Here is a 6,342-nt window from a genome sequence, read left to right on the forward strand (position 1 = left end):
ATACTGCTTATTATTTTAAGTCAAAATTCATTATAAACCTATATCAGAAAATGATGTCCTTTGCTTTTTGAATTCCTACACACTCAGCTGGGCATGTCCCCAGAGCAGGAACCAGCCTGCAGCGTTTCTGTTCCTCACTGTCTGCAGCTCCTACAGCTTCCTACAGAGCTGAGCATCCAAAGCCCCAGGGGAATCCATGCCCCGTCCCCAAAGGTGCTCAAGGCCAGGTTGGACAGGGCTTGGACCAACCTGGTCGAGTGGAAGGTATCCCTGCCCATGGCAGGAGGTGGAACAAGGTAAGTTTTAAAGTCCTGTACCACCCAAACCATTCCATGGTAGCACTGAGTCAAGCAGGAGATGCTAGACAAACTTCCAAATCTTTCCCACTGTAAAACCCCAAACACTCGAAACAATCAACTAAAATTGAAGCTGATGAGAGGAGGGGAAGGCAGCTGCAGAGCAGCTGGTAGGTAAGTTACAGGGATCCACCCCTCAGCTCTACAAATCTCCTTTTTTCCTCCAGCAATTCAAGCAGACATTACAAAAATGCTTTATTTAGTGTACAGATATTTTATAGGGTCTGGTCAAAAGGTCCCAATCCACACAAACAAATGCAATGTATAACAGTTGAACCTGGAAACTAAACTGATCCAGGTAAGAAAGAAAAATTGTCTTAATCACTGCAATTCCTGAGGCTGAGGGTACTCCTGCAGCTCCTCCACCAGAGCTGCACATTGCCCCAGGCAGGCTGTGCCTCCTCCCTGAGCCAGGAAAAATGGGGTTCATTTTCCTAACACTGCTCAGCATTGTGCTGAAGGAAGTTTTCATGGAAGTTCCAAACTTAGAAGATTAAGAAAGGCCAAGTCAACAGGGACTTTCACCTGCAAATCCTTTTGCTGGGGTCTGCTTTTCTGCTGCCAGAGGGCATCTCAGAGGTCTCTGAGGAGCTGGGGCTCTCTCCTGGAAGCAGTGAGATGTGTGAGCAAGAGCGAGCTGAGCAGGCTACAGCAGCAGAGGCTGGAGGAAGGTCAAAGGAGCAGGATGGGATTAAGGCAAAGAAGATTATTGTGGTCCTAAGCCACCCGTGGGCTGTGGCACCAAGAGCATCTCCAAAGGGATTTACTCCATGGCCTAGGAAACAAGAGTTTAAGTGGGGAGAGAAATCCACTATGAAACCAGCTTTGATGGGGGAACTGCTCAAAGAATTCAGAGGCTGCCACGGGCTGGATTAAGCACCTTCCTCCATGCCAAACAGAGCTCATGCAGAAAAAGCACCTTCAGCAGAGCTGCTGCAAAGCCACAGCCAAGCCAAAAGGAGACATCTTAAAAGAGCTCTTGAGAGAATGACAGGAATGCCACTTCCTCCCTGCCTAACCTGTTTCTTACAGAATTAAACCAAGTCACCGACAGCACAGGAGAGTTGTTCCCTGCTCCTGCATTGGAGCTGGTGTTTACTGAGGAGACTTCTTCCTCCAGACCTTTCCAAGACACTCTGAACTTTGGGGAGAGACAATTCTCCATTCTGGCTGCACTCAGGAAGGCTGGCAGGTGAGCAGGGGGCCTGAGGCAGCCCAAGGCAGAGCAGCATCTGCCAGCCAGGCTGATCACCCGGGAAGAGCCTCTCAATTACCTCCACTGCTGCTCCCCCTACTCACCATTTACCACAGACTTGGAAAGAGTGCTGCCCCCTCAGCAATGAACCCCAGGCTCCCTCCCAGAGCTGGACACACTCCCTGGGCTGGAGGGACCCAGGGCCTGGGAACCTGGGGTCAGCTGCCAACAAACACTTCTTCCACACAGGACCCTGGGGGTGTCTGCAGCAGATCTGTGGTTCCACCTGATGGATGACACCTCAATCAATGGCTGCTGCCCAAATATATCCTCCCCTTGAATGCAGATGTTCATATTTTTCAACTGAGAGGGAAACTCCTGAGGACAGGTTGTCTTGGGTTTATTGGCTTTCCCCCTTTCTGGTTTCATCACTGAGATGCTGAAATTGGATCCTGCAGTGCCTGCAGAATAACCAGAGCTGAGACAGGAACCCTCCCTAGTCCTGCCAGGCCCACCTGTGCAGCTGCATTCCTCTGTCACAGCAGTAAATAAGAGTAAAAATACCCAGAATCAAGAGCAAGTGCTCCAGAAGTACCTGGAGAAGCAGTCATGGAGACAGCCTCGAGCTCAAGCCATCTGCCAGAAGTGACAGTTCTGCAAAGGACTGTGCAAGGTTACACCCATTCATTAACAGGCAATTAGCAGAAAACCACACAGCTGACGAGAAACACACCAGTCAGCCAGAGCAAACTCTCAGTGCTTGAACAAGACCAGGTCCCACTGTGAGCTGAAGGATTTCAGACTGGTCAGTGCCCTGCTGCAGGTGAGCCCATGGAACTCCCCTCAGCACACTCTTCCTTGGCAAGCAGCTGTTTTCCATCTCAAAACATTCCTGAAGGCTCCAGTCTCATCAGGGAACACTCAGTCCCTCTCACAAGCCCCTCTGAAGTAATCTGCCTAAAATGTGGAGCAAGTTCATCTTCTAATTATCTTCCAGTCAAAAGCATGTCTGCATTCAAGGACAAGGTGCAGAATTAATTGCTTAACGAGCTTCTGAACATATTATCTTCTCTGAAGCAGCTGGACAGGACACACAGGAGGAGTCAGAAGGTTTTGGAAACACGGAATCATGTGCAGGGCCAGGCACTGGACTTGACATCCAAATGCTCCTTGTGGGTCTCTTCCACAGCCCAGGAGATTCTATGATTCTGCTCTTCTCTGTGTGGGTGAGAACAGGCCTTAGCTCAGGTGTCACCACCACTGTTTGGGATGGAGGTAATGGCAAGATCCTTGAGTTCTTGAGCTCAGCAATGCAGGTGAGTACATTGCCAAGTGACACCCACCCCAGCACTGCCCTGCCACCCCACGGGCCTTTTCTGCTCTTCACTGGGCTCACCAAGGCACAGAAGCTTTGCCCAGGTACCTGAACTGTGCAATCCATGGGGGAGCACTGCTGGAACGGGCCCAGCCCACAGGGGCAGATGCTGGAGTGACATTCACCCAGCCTGTCAAGATGTGAGCGCAGCCCTCACACCCCATATCCCAGGCAGAGCAGCAGGGGGTCACTGCTGGAACCACAGCCATGAGTCAAGGCAGGAGAATGCAATAGTCACACACTGGGTCACTGGTTTACAACTGAGGAAAGCCCACAGCCAAATTAGCAAAGAAATCAAGAGGCTGTTAAAGAAGGGTCCAGCCGAGGAGGCCGTGCTGTGATTTCACAACTCAAGGCACCCAGAGCAAAAGGAAAATGTTCTGGCCAGAAAGAGCCCAAGGGGAGATGCCAGGGCAGGAGCACGCTCATCCTGGTGGAGCACCCTCACTGATGTGCAACAGGGCTGTGTTACCTCGCCCTCCCCAGGGAGCACACTCACTGAAGGTCCCACCAAACAGCACACAACAGCAGTGGAGGCTGGAAAGGAGGAAAATTCCAAGCACATGAGCAGCATTGCTGATCATGGCCTCGTCCCTCAGTGAGGGCTGGGGCGTGCAGAGCACACCCTGCCAGGAGGCTCCAGACAGGGAGGAGGCAGAGCTGCACACTGCAGCTGCCTTTCTCTTCAGCCACCTGCATTGTCAGAGGGGTGAATTCACAGCACAGGACACCGAACACAGAAACCCACTGTGAGTGCTGCTGTCATCCTGACGGATCTGCAGAGATCTGTGACCCAAACACCTCACACACCACCTCTGCAGCCATCCTAACTGAGTGAAGACAAGGAGTCTGTCCCTTTGAACAGCAAAACAGGGCAAGCTGGGCACTGCTCAGAGCTGGCAGGGTACCCGTGCTGGAGCTTTGGGGTGGGTATCAGGAAAAGGTTCTTTCCCCAGAGCATGCAGGGCACCAAACAGGCTCACCAGGGAATGCTCATGGTCCCTTGGCTGCCAGAGCTCCAGCAGTGCTTGGACAAGGCTCTCAGGCACAGGTGGGATCACAGGGCACTCCTGTGCACAGCCAGGAGCTGCACTTGATCTCTGCAGGTCCCTTCTGGATGCTGAGTGACTGCAGGAACCCCCCTGCCCTGTGCACAGAGCACACACAGCCAGGTGAGCTCCTGCCCTGCACAGCTGGACTCACACACCCCAGCAGGGCCCAGGTGAGCTCCTGCCCTGCACAGCTGGACTCACACACCCCAGCAGGGCCCAGGTGAGCTCCTGCCCTGCACAGCTGGACCTGAACCCCAGCAGGGCCCAGGTGAGCTCCTGCCCTGCACAGCTGGACTCACACACCCCAGCACAGCTCAGGTGAGCTCCTGCCCTGCACAGCTGGACCTGAACCCCAGCAGGGCCCAGGTGAGCTCCTGCCCTGCACAGCTGGACTCACACACCCCAGCAGGGCCCAGGTGAGCTCCTGCCCTGCACAGCTGGACTCACACACCCCAGCAGGGCCCAGGTGAGCTCCTGCCCTGCACAGCTGGACTCACACACCCCAGCACAGCCCAGGTGAGCTCCTGCCCTGCACAGCTGGACTCACACACCCCAGCAGGGCCCAGGTGAGCTCCTGCCCTGCACAGCTGGACTCACACACCCCAGCACAGCTCAGGTGAGCTCCTGCCCTGCACAGCTGGACTCACACACCCCAGCACAGCCCAGGTGAGCTCCTGCCCTGCACAGCTGGACTCACACACCCCAGCAGGGCCCAGGTGAGCTCCTGCCCTGCACAGCTGGACTCACACACCCCAGCACAGCCCAGGTGAGCTCCTGCCCTGCACAGCTGGACTCACACACCCCAGCACAGCCCAGGTGAGCTCCTGCCCTGCACAGCTGGACTCACACACCCCAGCACAGCCCCCCTGCCTCCCCAGCTTCCCCCATCCACTGGTGTTTGGGAGCTGCTGCTCCCCTCACTGCCTCACCCCTGAGAGGGGGAAGGGCAATATTCATTTATGTCTGGCTGAGCCCCATCCATACATCTCCTTCCCTCAGGGAATCTGCTCTCATATTTAACCTCTCCATTCTGCTGGCACTGGAGGTGGATGATGCAGCTTGTGGAGAGGTGCAGGCACTTCCCTCTCCCCCTCCTCCTGGAATCTTCCCCTCACTTGTGGTCCTTGGGATTCACCCAACGTTTCTCAGGAAAAAAAAAAAGAAAAAAAAAAAAAGAGGACTCTAGACAAGTATGTATTTAATAAGCAGTGAGACAAATAAGCTCCAGTTATCCCAGCAGAATTACAACACCAGAGAACAATTTTCTGCATTCCTCTGAAGGCCTGAAGGAACCCAATTGCCTGCTCTCAGGCTAAATAGGTACCAGACACCAAGTGCTCCATAAGCAAACAGAGCCCCCAAAGTGCAAAAATGAAATAAGTAAAAAGCTTCACATTACACATAAACCAGCCGTTTGCACCTTGTTATTAATGGACTCAACTATGACCTTTACACCCTGCCTTGCTCAGAGCCATGGATCTGTGGGGCTTGGCACCCTCACAATCCCAGGACAAGGAGCAGGGAATGAACAGCCTGGCCAGCACTGGAGACACAGGAAGGGAACTGGCCTGTGACAAACCTGGATGGGGAACCACCCCAGGGCCACCCCCACATCAATCTGTCCCACAGCCTCAGTGACCAGCATGCCTGACAGCATCAAAAGTCCTTTTGCCACATACATGCATGCATAAAAACTACTAACAGGCATCTATCCCAAATTTCAAACATGAAGGGCTCTCAGCATGGGAAATCTTTGCCAGAGATTATTCCCCAGGATTCTGATGTGATTTACAGCCCACATGAACTAAGGCTGCAATGAACAGACCTCGTTAGCCTGGAATATTTATTAGTCTAAACTGCCCCACCTCTGCTGTTAGAGTTTTATTATTCTACCAGTGCCAGCAGCCAGGGGCAAGTTTTGCTCTAGCACCCACTGTACCATCATGGCACGTGACACTGAAATGTACTGCAGTAGCTAGATGAAATCCAAGAGCCAACAGCATGGAAGCACCAACTTCCAACACTGCCAGTCAGACAACATCAGGAAGCTGTTTCAGTAATGTGCTAAATCACATTTGTGTCATCTCTCCACATGCACATGCAATAAACTCCTGAATTAAAGATCTTCAGACACTCTTCATTCAGTCTGTGTAACAGAGAGCAAATTCACTCAAGAATTCAGTTGCTTAATTGCTTCACAAACAACAGTTTCACTGTGGTAACACTTTCCTACCCTTCCTGTCCTTTTTGGAAAATAATCCTGGAGAAGTCAGAGGTTGGCAGGAAAAAGTGCAGCCACATTCTCTTCCTGGACATGCTGCTCCAGAACCAGCCTGTTGTGACACAGTGAGACACCCAAAACTA

The sequence above is a fragment of the Erithacus rubecula genome, assembly GCF_903797595.1.
Source record: "Erithacus rubecula genome assembly, chromosome: 26".
In the NCBI taxonomy this organism is placed as follows: domain Eukaryota; kingdom Metazoa; phylum Chordata; class Aves; order Passeriformes; family Muscicapidae; genus Erithacus; species Erithacus rubecula.